This window comes from Hevea brasiliensis, chromosome 3, assembly GCF_030052815.1.
Source record: "Hevea brasiliensis isolate MT/VB/25A 57/8 chromosome 3, ASM3005281v1, whole genome shotgun sequence".
NCBI classification, from domain to species: Eukaryota; Viridiplantae; Streptophyta; class Magnoliopsida; order Malpighiales; family Euphorbiaceae; genus Hevea; species Hevea brasiliensis.
In genome coordinates this window covers 9,114,778-9,129,089 of record NC_079495.1, presented here as the reverse complement: position 1 = coordinate 9,129,089, position 14,312 = coordinate 9,114,778, and positions in this window count along the sequence as shown.

The following is a 14,312-nucleotide window of genomic DNA, read 5'->3' as shown; positions in this document are numbered from 1 at the left end:
CTTATTTATATTGTTCGGTGAGACAGTGTTTAGAGATTGAGGGAATGGTTTATGAAATATTACTCCTTAATATTTAAAAGTAAAAGAAGCATTTTAACTAAGGGTCAACAAGATAGTATCACTATTTTTATGTTTAATAGTTAATATAATAGTTATTTTACTGATGCTTTTACTTTAAATCACTATATAAATAATTAACTATTAATAATTAATATCTAACTGCTAACTACTAATAGAATAATTAATAATTACTAAAACGATTAATATTATCTAACATGACCCGCTGTATATGGTTGAAATCCTGAAACACTTCCAAGCAGAAACGAAAAGAAAGCTCATACAATGATTAAGAAAGAGCAAGAGAATATGGAGAGGAGCATGGCAAGCTAAAAAAAATAAATAAAGGGAAGGAGTGTGAGTGTCCCTACTCTCTCCACCGTCTCCTGAAAGCAATGTTGGTATTGAGAGGGTGTATAATTGTTCTTATAGCTTTCTTCAATGCAATAAGTGAAATTTGATAATTGCCAACTTTCACTCACCCCCTCCACTCCACCACCCAACACATCATGTCTAGCTTCTTCATCAAAAGACAAAAAGGGCAACCCTCCAAATCCTTTGTTGGGACTTGGGGGGTCTTCTTATCTAGGGAATATTACTAACAAAATAGCACAAACACCCACAACCCATCTCTCTCTCTCTCTCTCCCACACACACATCCCTAATCTAATAAATAAAAATTGGTCTATTTTTTTCCTTGGATGCTTCAAACTTTCTCTCTCTAATTCATTTTTTTTTTAAGTTTGACTATTGAGCATGAGAGTATGCAAACAAAAGAACTTTTTGGACATAACAAACTCAAGCGTATAAGATAACATTGTTAATACATGCAACCAATCTCTTTTAGCTCATGGGTGTTGCTTAAATAGTCATTTCTACATATCTATATGCCAATCAAGCTCGATGAACATCTTCAAATAAAATTTATATACAGGCAATAACACAGTGGAATGTCTCCCTAATATTTTAAAAAAATTACACTTTAATATTATATGGTTTGCTTGTTTTATTAATAAGAGTTAAAGGTTTTTTTTTTTTCTACTTAATGACCTATGTTATTATATCGTTAGCTCTTAAGGATATAACTATTAAATTGTGTCAATGCATGCTGACGTGGTAAGTTATTATGTGCTCTTAAATTAGCATGATAAGTGAGCCTCATCTATTTGACTGTATATATAAATTAGTTTGCTAATTTTTTTATAATATAGAATAAATGTCAACATTTTTAGTTTTATCCCATTTTTTTATACTTGACACTAGATGGATAACATAATTATATTGCTAAATATGTGAGGCTTACTTACCACACTAGTGCATAGAGAGACTTGTCATATCAACATGCATTGATACCGTTTAGTAATTTTATTCTTAAATGTTAACAGTGTAATAATATAAGCTCTTAAATGAAAAAAAAAATCATATTTTTATTAATAAAATGTGTAAGCTATAGAATACTAAAGTATATTTTTTTTCTTATTAAAAAAAAAAATCATTTCTCATAATACAGTAAAGAATGATTAAGATATTTGAACTCAAAACAATAACTTTGATATTAGCATTACAATGTTAAAGAATAGTAATAGAAAATAATGGAATAACATGGCTAGAAAATGCTTTTTAGCAACCGAAAGATCCTACCCTTGTCAAGAAAGAACTAATAATCATGCTTTAAAAAGTTTTCATTGCATGTAATAATTAGTGTAATTAGTGGGGTGGCCTCAGATTGAGATGAAAGCTGGCTATGAGGGCTTTGCGTTGTGTTCATTGGAAAAGAAGTTTCTTCTTTAATTTTCTTGGGATGCTTTTGAGCAAATAAAGTGAAAAATTTTTCACTAGTCTTTTCCCAGAGGATGCAATAATGGCTGTCCTCACACTTTCCAGTTATATTATTAAGTCAAAAACCAGCATTAAAAGTCAACTAATGGGAAGCTGGAAGCTGTGTCTGTGACTGTGGCTTTTTTATTATTATTATTTCTTTTTTCCCTACTTGCTTGCCTGTTTTGCTCTCTACGGAATATATTGTCTTCCTTCCATTGGTAGTTGGTACACCCTAAATACTGGTACCTGTTTACCTCAACAAAAGTCACAATTTTTGGTAAAAAAGTAAGAATCAAAAGAGCCTACTCATTAGCTTTCAGGCACTCTTTCTGGGTAACATCAAGTCACTCAATTTTACTATAATTTGAAAAAAATTATTAATTTTTTTTATATAAATTTTATTAAATTTTAATTTATTTTTATAAAGTCATTTTAATTAAAAATTTAAAATTTTTAAATTAATATATTAACTTATCAATTAATTTATAAATAAAATTATTTTATTTTATTAATTTATTAAAAAAATTAAAATACATAAAATACATTCAGTCACCATTTTATTATTAAATTTCTCTCTTTTTTTTAATTTTTTTACCTATTAGTAACTATTAATTAGATAATTTTATTTATAAAATAATTGATAGGTTAACAAATTAATCTAAAAAATTTTAATTTTTAATTATAATAATTTTTATAAAATTAAATTAAAATTTAATAAATTTTATAAAAAAAATTAAAATTCATCGATTTTAAACGATAATTACCCAGTGTTTGAGTGGAAAGGTAAAAAAAATTATTTAAAACTGTTTTTTTAAAATATTTTTTATATATTGAAAAGTGGTTTGAAAAAATATATTTTATTATTTATGTTTTAATATTAAAATTAAATTTAAATTAAAATAAAAATTTAAAAATTTTTAATAAATATTTTTTAGATAAAATGATAATGTCAAATATAACCTTAATTCAAAGAAAATATTAATATTATAAGTAATTTATTATTTAGTCTTTAGATTTTATAATTATTTGAGTCGTTGTATTTTGAAAATAAATTATATAATTTATGTAATTTATTTCTACTTAGTAGTTAAGTCCTTCCAACTAATTTAAATGAAATATTTTTGTTTTACTAATTTGCTCTATTGAGAGAAAATATTATAATTCTTGAATTAACCTGTCCCTTTCTCCCTCCCGTTCCATCTCCCCCACCCCCCCCCTCCCTTCTCTCTTTTTTTTTTTTTTTTTTTTTTTTCTCTCTTACATTTCTTATCTCTTTATGTTTCCTCTTTTTTCTCTCATTTTAGTCTCCCCATTAATCATCAAATTAAGAAATAAAATATTTCAGCCAAATTATGGTTGTGCAAATTCATTATACAATCCAAATCCAAATGTATTAATAGAAATACAATATCATAAATTCATACCATGAAGAGGGAAGGGTATGAGACCTAAGAGTTGAAATTGAGTGTTGGTGAGGCAGTTGACGATTCGCAAGAAAGGCTGGGATGGTAGAGAAATTGTAACACCCCTTACTCGATCTACATTGTAGCCGAATAAGGTGTGCCACATTCTGTGTCAGAACACCTTATCTATTTTATCTTGTCATATTTATTTGTAATCTTATGTTTCATATTTTTTTTTCATCACATTTTATTTTTTTGGAGATCCGAATAGAGTCTCTTCTGTTTTATTAGCGTTTGACATATTACTATTTACCTGTTATAATTTTCATATCATAATTTCAATCTATATCAATTCACCTCTTATCATATCCATATCATATAATCAGTCATATCATCATAATTTTCATAAATTCATTTGAAAAGAAACCTCATCTCATTTTATTTATAAGAGTCAAGTACATAATTTATAAATTATTATACAATCTCAAAATTTAATTACATGACTCACTTATGTACAATGATCAAAATGCAAAAGCTAAATGCACATAGGCCCTACCAAAAATAGACTGCTGAAGTGACACGTCACACTACTGAAAGTCAGCTTCAACTCACTGTCTGGACTAGTCCTGCTCACCAGTACCTACGCGTGGGAAAACCAACGCGCTAAGCGAATTGCTTAGTAGTGCATAAATTAAAGTAAAAATAACTAAATAATTAAAGATAATTATTCCATATATAATTTCATAAAGAAATGCGTATTTCATAAATTTTGAGTTATTTACATGTTTATTGAACTTTGGGAGCAATTAAGTTTATCAGGATATTTTCTGCTCATTTATTCCATATTCAGTCTTATTAAATTCACATTAATGCCCAAGTAACTTATAACAGACTATAAAGAATTGATACACGAGAGTATACTAATTAGACATCCATATGTCTATTATGTATACATCTGTCATGTTAGGTCAAAGGCCAACGAACAGGCATAAGGCCATAAATCAAATCAGGCATAAGAGCCGATGATCACATCATGTCAGGCATAAAGCTAGAGGAATAACTATATCAGACAGATATTGTCTATCAATGATCATTCATGTGGGCAGTACTGTAATCTGTAGTCTCTAATTGATATACCAATTGATCCAAGCTATATACATAAGTCTAGGTATACTTTGGGCAAATTAGTGTTATTAAGTACTTATAGACTTATTATTTCATATTATGCACTATTAGTGCTTTATAGCAATTTCATGTCATTTGTAATGGAAAAAATAGGTTCCAATCTCACTTTCATGTAACTTATATAAATGGCAAACCATTTAAGTAATTTATATATCATGTATCAATAAATTCCTTGAACCTTCCTTTAGGTACCAATTATAGTCCTTAACATTTACCTAGCAAATTGGCCAAGATCTAGACACTGTTTGGCCACACTTTCTTCATAAAAGTTGTTCCTCTATGTCTTATCTTTATTTTCCTTTTTGAATCATGTTATTTGCAGTTTTAGAACTCAAGTGATGGTCAAATTACCAAAACTAGTTCATTAACTCTTTATGATTTCAGAACTAGACAGATTCTAGAATACCAACTTTGTCTAGTCATTTGGGCATGCTACAGTCATTTTTAGGCCTAAGGTTCTTGATATGAGTTGTTCCCCTATGTCTTAGGGACACTTAGGTTGAAAAATCACAAATTTTCAAGATGTGTAAGGTGAGTTATGGCCAATTTAATTGACCTGGACTCCTGAACCCTGTGCCTTTAGGATTTCAAATTTAGGTCAGTGTTTTTTATTCCCATTTTAGGGTTCTTACACTCAAAATTTGAAAAAGTTCCTAAATCAAAATTAGAGTTCCGTTTCTTAGGTTTCCAGAACAATATGGCTCATCCCAATTGGAGTTTCCTAATGGGAGATATGATTGAACCACTGTCCAGGGGTCAAGTGGCTATTTAGTTCAAGTTTAGGACTTTCATAATTGGGAGAACTAACTTGTCATAGCAAATTCTCCAAGTTGCATTAGATTCTGAGTTTTGGTCAAAACACCAAAATTATCACGACCCAACTTATGGGCTGGATCGGCACTAGGACCTGGGCCAGCCTAAAGCCCCCGAGGCTCATAGTAAGCCTAACTATTCCTCAACCCATGACTAAGCCCACATTTTAGGCCCAATATGCATATAAAATAATTTAAATTAAACTGTTGTAATTTTATTTCGGGCCAACATAGCCCAGTAATTATCAGAAACTAAAATTAGGGGAGCCCAGCTCAACCCTGTTACACCATTTATAAAATATTTAAAACTCATAAAAATTTTTCATTTGTTAATACAAAAACTTAAATTCATGCAATCCCTGACAGGATTAATGCTACTACTAGTACATGCGGAGTCCTAAATTATGAATTTGGAGAATAATAATACAATTAAGTAATCTTTTCATAACCTGCGAGGAAAGGGATAGGTTATTCTGAAAAATGTCTCCTCCTGTAGCCTGGAAAAAATATGATGAATAGGAGTGAGCGTTCGATTCAGAGAATAAAATATCAATTTTAACCATAATCTCTATAACTATCTAAAGCTAATGCACCATTTAGAGTGAAATACAACATCGATAATATTTTCACATCATAACAGCAAAAAGGTAATTTAGAGCATTCACATACCCGATAATGTCAAACAATACATATATGAGAGCTGATCCCCTATACAGCTCTCTTAATCCAACCTGTGCCAGCGAAGAACTCAGCTCGGACATCCACTTAATAACCAAATCAGGGTCCCAGTGAAGAACTAAAGCGGTGTCTACCCCGAAGGACCGGGTCCAGACGAAGATTTCAAGCCGTGTCTACCCGTCCTATCCATAGCCAACACCACATCCAACGCATGCATACTGCTCTAAATTACCACAACAACATACATGGCACTTTAACAATTGTGAATGCAACATAAAACGTGCATAGAGTTTAACTACATAAATATATACATATAAGTGATGCATGGGCATACTTGAACATATAATAATATCGAAATTACAATTAAAATTAATATTTTACTCACAGTACACCGATAACTATTGTGGCTGCTGGATGCAGAAAAATGGCTAATCTCGATCACCTAATAATTAAATTATAAATTATTAGTACTAAGTTAAGATAAAACTCTAAAGAGGCAACAAATAGCCTAATTCATGCCAGAAATCCGGCAGAGTTTCCCCTATACCTGGGACCTACCCAACCTGCAAAAAGGCTCAAATAACACTTCTAAATTCAACTCATATCTCATCATCATTATATGGCCCCTCTTGGGCCCTCCAAACCAAGCAATACTCAAAATTTTAAAAATTACATTTTAGTCCCTATAATTGACATTTTGCAAAAATCCACTCAAACAAGCTCTAAAAATTCTAAAATTTCGCCCCGCGGTCTTTAATAATATTATAAGACTATTGCAAAATGAATTGTAATTTTCTAATCACCCATGAATATTTTATTCAAGAATATTACTCAATTCCATAAGTTTTTAATAGCTAACATATTCTTAATTCAACCCAATTTAATATTCACATATTTAAACCTCCATCCTCAAGCTTCAACCAATCATATAAAATTTAAATATCATAACTTCAAATAATCTTATATGCCCATATGCTAAAAATCTAACTAAAATACATCTATATTTTTCAAAAATATTCTACAATCACTAAAAAATTCAATAAACGCCATAAAGTATCTCCAAATAATTTTACTTTCATCATATATTTTTTTTAGAATTTTTCTTCAATTTTTCCTGTTTAAGAAACACTGTATTTATGCTCCACAAATAGAGAAATAATGAAAATAATCTTACCCGAAGTTTATCTGTGTCTCAAAAATTCCAAAAATTTATGAGAAAGCCTCTGGAAGTTGAGTCATCTCCAAAGCCCACCGGAGCCACTGCGCACGGTGGCCGCCCACCGGTCACCGGTGACATTTGCCGGATCTGATCATACCATCATGTTCCTCTCCTCTCCCTCAGTCCATAGGTGGTCTCGGATCGTCAATCCAAAGGTCAGATCGTCGGAAATCTCGTTGGAAAGTCAAAGAAAAGCTGATTTTCTCTCTCCTCGCTGCACCGGAAACGGCCACCAAATCCGGCGAGGTTGGTCTCATCTGAAAGGGCTCGCTCTTGGGAGTCCATAGCCACTGGAATCACTCCAATCGGATGTCGGGATCGCCGGATACGAGCATTCAAAGCTTGGGACACCCCCCCCCCCTTTTTTTTTTCTCTCTCTCTCTCTCCACTGTTGGCTGGATTCCAGGCTGCTGCCGCCGCTTGGGAGGTCGCCAGCTAGGTGGGGAGCCACTTGGGAGGTTGTCGGCCGGTCACCGGAGAAGAAAAGAAGAAGAAGAGAGGAGAGGAGAGAAATTGGGGGGGGGGGGGGAGGGGGGTCCTCCTCCCGATTTTGTTTTAAATTTAAAAAAAAAAAAACTGGTAGTGACAGTGGAAATCCACTGTCACACGCTAAGTCCCATCCCCATCCCCATTTCCTTTTTTTTTTTTTTTTTTGGTTGTTACAAAAATTGTAGTTCTAGGTCTTATGGAGATTTTTGCTTTGAAATCACTACATTTCCAGTTTTGTGAATTGAGTTATGGAATTTTTGCCAAAATTGGTCGGGTAGGTCAAAGTCCAGAATTTCAGGTCAGGTGCTGGTTCTGGTCAGAATTGTTGACCTAATTTTTTTTAGCAAATTGTTTGAGTTAGAGTCAGAACTAAGCTCTGTGTTCTTCATGAAAAATGTGCTCCTATGTCTAACCTTTTCATTGGTTCAAGTATCAAGTCATTCTAACCTTCCTAGGGTGAGTTATGCCTATTTGAACATTTACTGTTCATATAGTCATTTTTCCAGGTCCAGCAGGTGGTTACCCAAATTCAAGCCAATTTTAGTTCATGTTAGGTTCAGTTTCTGGGCAAGGTCTCTTCATAAAAAATGTGGTATTATGTCTTAGGTTCAATGTCTAATTGGATTCACACCAATTGGAGCAATGTGGCTCTACTTATGGCTGCTTAACTCTACTGGACTCATAGGTCCAGAATCCTGCACAAAAAATTCAGCACTTCCAATCGTAATTTCACCCAACTACCAAACTTCAAACCACATTCATTACATTTCAAATAGTCAGTAAATGATCTCAACCATGTCAATTAGGCATCAATTCGCAAAACCCTCAATTTTGGGTCAAAACCCTAATTATCAAAACCACATCTCATGCAAACTCCTACCAAGTCAACATAACTATCTTGTAAACTCATTAACAATACTACTAGGCAAGTTAATTCAATCAAGAATCATCAAACCCCAATTCCCTTCATGGCTACCAAAATTTTGGTTCTTTATACACTCCTCATATTCTTTCAATTTCATACAAATTTCAACTCCTTTTAACATGCTTACCGTGATTAAAGAAAATAGGTAGGGATAATCTTGCACTAACCTTATGTTGACCAATCTTTGACTTGCTAAACTTTAAGTTTTCCTTCAATTCTTGACTGTCTATGACTTCCTTAAGGTGTAAAATCAATTTTTAGTGAAGATAAGTAGGGGTTTTTATGTGAGAATGGGAGGGAGATCAAGCTTGAAAAGCTTGATAATGGAAGAAGCTCTCTCTCCCATGGTGGTTCGGCCTAGGTGAAGATGAAGGGGAAGAAGAAATTCATTTAATGCAATATTGTTTTCTTATTGCTATATTTATCCATATAATTTTAATTAATTTAAATTATAAGGAATTTAATTTTTAACTTTTCAAATAATTTCACCTATGTCCTCTCTTCATTTTCCATATAGCTTAATGTTTTCAATAGATTTTCAAAATTTTAATGTCACCCATTTTAATAGATATTTTAGGTCAAAAGTCAACCCTAGGTACCAAATGACCAAAATGCGTATTTATTGCATTCCTCATGTTATAGTTGTCTTTACCAATTAGCATAAATCATTAATCCTTCAATTAAGTCCTAAATAAATCTCCCATAGGGTTTTCCATGAGTTTGGGGTGGCAACTAAACTTTCAGTTACTTCCCAGTAAGGTTATCCATCGTCGGAATCTCATGCTTATTTAACTGAGTTGCACTTCGCTTCTTTTATTTTTCTTTAATTTTACTTGATCTTTATTTAATCAATTCATGTCTCATCACTCTAGTTTAAGTGTAGTTCTAGACATCCTGACTGTTCGAACAGACATTAGTCACCAGAACAGTAAAATGTATGGACTACCTAAAGTGAGGATATCACAGAAATATTGAGGATTCTAAAATTAAGAAGTAAATTGCATTAACTATCTCTCACCTTATTTAGTTATTTTATTTTAGTTTCTTAACTTTAATTTATTAAAATAAAATCTCCAAACTTAAGTTTTATTTTAGAAAAAAAATCCTATACTTGTAATAACAGATTTCAGGTTTAAAAAAAATTACCCTTTTTCCTTCTTTTCTTTTCTTTTTTTTTTTATTTTTACTTTTACGATTAAATTAATTAACAACTATTATCAATAAAATTATTTTATTTTAACTAAAATTACTAATAAAATTATTAATTATATATATATGTTCTTTATTATTAATAAATTTTAGTTTGCAACAATCTAGAATAATAATATAAAGTAAATTTTAAAATATTATTTTATTAATATATAATATTTTACTTTTTATATAAAAAAATAAAAAAAGAAAAATAAATAATCATTTATAGATTTATTTTGATTAAATATTAATTTAATGTTAATTTTTTTTAAAAATAACTCTAAAAAAATATTTTAATATGTTAAAGGATTTGTTTTAAATAAAAATAAAATTAAGTGAATTAACTATTCACATTATTTACTCAAAATTAAGAGACAAGTAGGAGAAGAAAAGAAAGAGAGGCTTTGAGAAAGTGGGTGTAAGAGACTGATTTTGTTTTATATATTATATATCAATAATAATACTTTTCAATGGTTCACATACATCAATGGCATCAAACCGTCACCTATGATTGATGCCAACACTCTTCTTAATTTAATAATACTTTTCACTAATTAATTATAATTTAATAATATTAAAATTATCTCAAATCAAACTTTAATCATAATTTTAAAAAAAATTCAAAAATATCCTCAAAAGAAAATTCCCCCATTAAAGTATTATAAAACTGCTTTCGCTTGGCTTTTGTTTTTGTTTTTTCCTTTCTTTTTTTTTTATTGACTTAATTACTCGAAGATAAGACCAACATCACTGTATTAAAAATCAAATCCATTGTATATTAATTATTTAAACTAAAAATTAATGAAATTAATATTTTTTTTATTAATATGAATAATTTATTTATTTTTTAATTTTAAAATTATAAGTAAATAGATTTAAAAAAAAATTAGTTTGATAAAATTAATTATTTAATTATTATATTTTAAAAAATAAATTATTTAATTATTATATTTTATTTTTATTAAATTACTTAATTTTTATGTTAAATGTTCCGTTAGCAAAGGTTTATCGCCAGTTAAATTGTTATTTAATTTTTTTTTTATTTTAATAAAATTAATTAATTATTTTTTATATTTTAAAAAATAATTAATTATTTTTTATAATTTAATTTTATTAATTTTTTAAATCTTTTTATTAGTTTTTAATTTTTTTATTTTTTTTTTATCTTCTCTTATTTTTTTCTCATTATCCCTAATTTTTCTTTATCTTTCTGCTTTTGATAAAAATTAATATAAGTCATACGTATAAAAAAATTAATCAATTTCTCTAAATATTCAAATAATTAAGGTAATAATATAAAAAAATTATTTTTCAATAAAAAATCAAAAAGTTAAATGAAAATAATTTGAATAATTAAAAAATTGTAAATTCGAATTTAATTTTTATAGAACAAAACTTTCAATATGTTTTTTAAAATTTATGAATAAAATAATTAATTTTATTAAATTAAATAAAATAAATAATAATATTTTTTTAAATATAAAAATTTAACTAATTAATTTTATTAAAATAAAATAATTAAATAAATTAAAGAGGCTAACTAATAATATTTTTTAAATTATAAAAATTAATTAATTAATTATAATAAAATAAATACTAAATAATAGATATACATTGATTAATTAAAAAATTTTAATAAATGGGAGATTAAATAATTTAATTAAAATAAAATATAAAAATAAAATAATATATTTTTTAAATATTAAAAATATATAATTAATTTATGTGAAATATAATAATTAAATAATAATTAAAAAAAAAACCCGGAGGGCGGAGCATAAGCGAAAGCGTCCTTGTTATCTGTGAATTGGCCAGATTTGACTGGGACCAAGATTAGATTCCACTGTCAGTCAAAATGGTCCTGATAAGATCTGAACCGTTGGAAGATTTCAGATCATATAAGAGAACCAATAGGCAAGCAACAATATCTCAGCGGTAAAAGCGGGTGATCTTTACGGGGAGAGTCAGAGGAAAGGAGATTGTCCAAATCTACTGTACTGTAACTGGAAAATGACTACACACACACAATTACAGCCTCAATTAAATGTATTTATAAAATTTTAGAATTTTTTTTTCTAAAAAAATAGATAAATATGTCGTTGAAAAAAGAGTCCGGAGTTCTCACGTATGGCACGTGCGATTTGGACTTTGTCTCTTCTTCTGCGACCTTTGTTGTCCTCACTCGCTCCAGCTCACGAGAAGGCTTTTTATTTTTTTTTTGTCGTTTTTTTAAAATTTTTTAATGCTTTGGGTCTGACTTTGAAAAGGGTCTCTGTCTGGTTGGTTTGCAATCGGCGTTAGGTTATTTTAGTTGCTACATTTTTTTAAAGAAAATTACTAAAATATCCTATTAATGAAAATTACAAAACAATGTTTGATTTTATCTCTGAATTTTTTTAAAGTCCAAATAATGTAATTATGAGATTTTTGCTTAAATTAGCTCATAACTTTTATTTAAGTCCAAATTAATTTATTTTTTTAGTAAAAAAATTAAAGGGTATAATTGGTTCCAATTGGATTTCAATCTAATTTTGATTCAAAACTAATTCTTCATTGGGTCTAGTTACTCCCTTCTAGGGGAGAGCAGTTTTCGGTTTAAACTAAAAAATCGAATCGAACCGATTAATTCGGTTCAATCGGTTTGGTTTTAAAATTTAATCGGTTTGGTTTGATTTGGTTATTTTTATAAAAAAATCGAATCGAATCGAAATTATTAATATATATAAGAAATAAAAAAATTGAATCAAATTGAATCGAACCGAACCGAAATCAAAGAAAACTGAACCGAACCTTTAGATTTTTGAGTTTTGATTTCTAATTTTTTTGGTTTTTATGTTTTTATTATTTAGATTTAATGTTAAAAATATGAAATTTTATAAATTTCAGTTTGATCGGTTTAAAATCGAACCGAACCGAAATTTATCGATTCAATTCGATTCGATTTTCTCTTATCAAACGGTTCGGTTCGATTTTTAAAATTTTTGATTTTTAATTTTCGGTTTTATCGGTTCGGTTCGGTTCGGAACCGAACCGAACGTTTGCACACCCCTACTCCCTTCCAAATACACCCTCTGGTTGTTGGTTAGACGGTCAGATCCTGTCTCCATTGCACTATAAAAATAAATAAAAATCCTTCTTCTCAACCATAGAAATTAAACTCAAATACAATGGTTTTCTTTTTCTCTTTTTGCCAATATTTTTTGTATGCAAGTGATAAATGGGTTGGATCTCATGTGTGTAATTTATTGCTAGAATTGCTGATGTAATAATATATTGTACAAGCTGAAGCTATCTATGTATGTATGCTGAATCTGTTGAGCTTCTGATGATGAGGATGCACACATCAATCACTGCCATTTGAAATTAACTCATCAGATGATCATGCTTGTCCATACCATATGTGACAAAATTATGTCCTCATTTTATCCTATCTTTCTTTCTTTTTTCTTTTTGTTGGTTTAGTCAATTTTTATACAAAGTTTCATGATATTAAGTCTAATTTTTCAACCTAGTTAAAGATAATGCTCTCACATGCCACTGGACCTTAGCATATGCACTTGACAGGCTTCTTGAGCTATGCCTATGTTGGTGGATTTTCACTCTTGTTTTGCCACTCTTTTAAGAGTCATGAACACTATAATTTTCTTATATTTATATTTTGATAAAAAAAAGTATTTTCAGTTAATAAATATGGGAGCTCTGCTTTTTTTTTTTTTTTTTTTTTTTTTTTTTTCAACTAGCATCCATGACATGGGATAGTGCATTTTTAAGATTGCTAAAAAAAAAAAATAATTTGGATGTGTAAAAGGTAACTCGAGAATATCCATAATTGTTTAGGTTTCATTTATTTTATGAAAAATATATTTTTAACATTTAAAGTATTACAAAAAGTTAATAAAAAATATTTTCTTAATTAAAATAAAAACTACATCATTTAAAAAAATAATTTTCATTTTTTTTTAATTTTAATAATCTTATTAAAATGTGAAAATACTTATATATATATATATAAATACATATTATTAATTTAATATTACAATCAAATAATAAAAAATATTTTTAATAAAAAATATTTTTAAAAAATATTTTTCATTAAAAATATTTTTCATATATAAATTATTTTTCACAGTCTAAATAAAAAAAGACATTCAAATCAAAATTATATGAATATTTTCACATGACTAAATCAAGCATTTTGGTTTAACTGGTTTAATCTAATGGCTAAAAATATATTATTTATCATTAAATTTGAGTATTCACTGTCTCAATTTTTCTTTAAAAAAATAAGTATTTTATAATATTTTATCTTTAATTGTTTTTACAATAGTACTAAGCAATTTTTCTTGCTATATTTATTTCTCAATTTTTATGATGACTCAAAAAACATTTCTTCATTCCACAATTAAAAGTTAAGTACAAAATTTTGGATTATTTTACTTTGTATCATGCCACAATATAGCATAAACCTAATTATTTAATTACAAAACACACTTAAATCTTTATTTGTACAAAAATGACAAAGTTGATCTCTA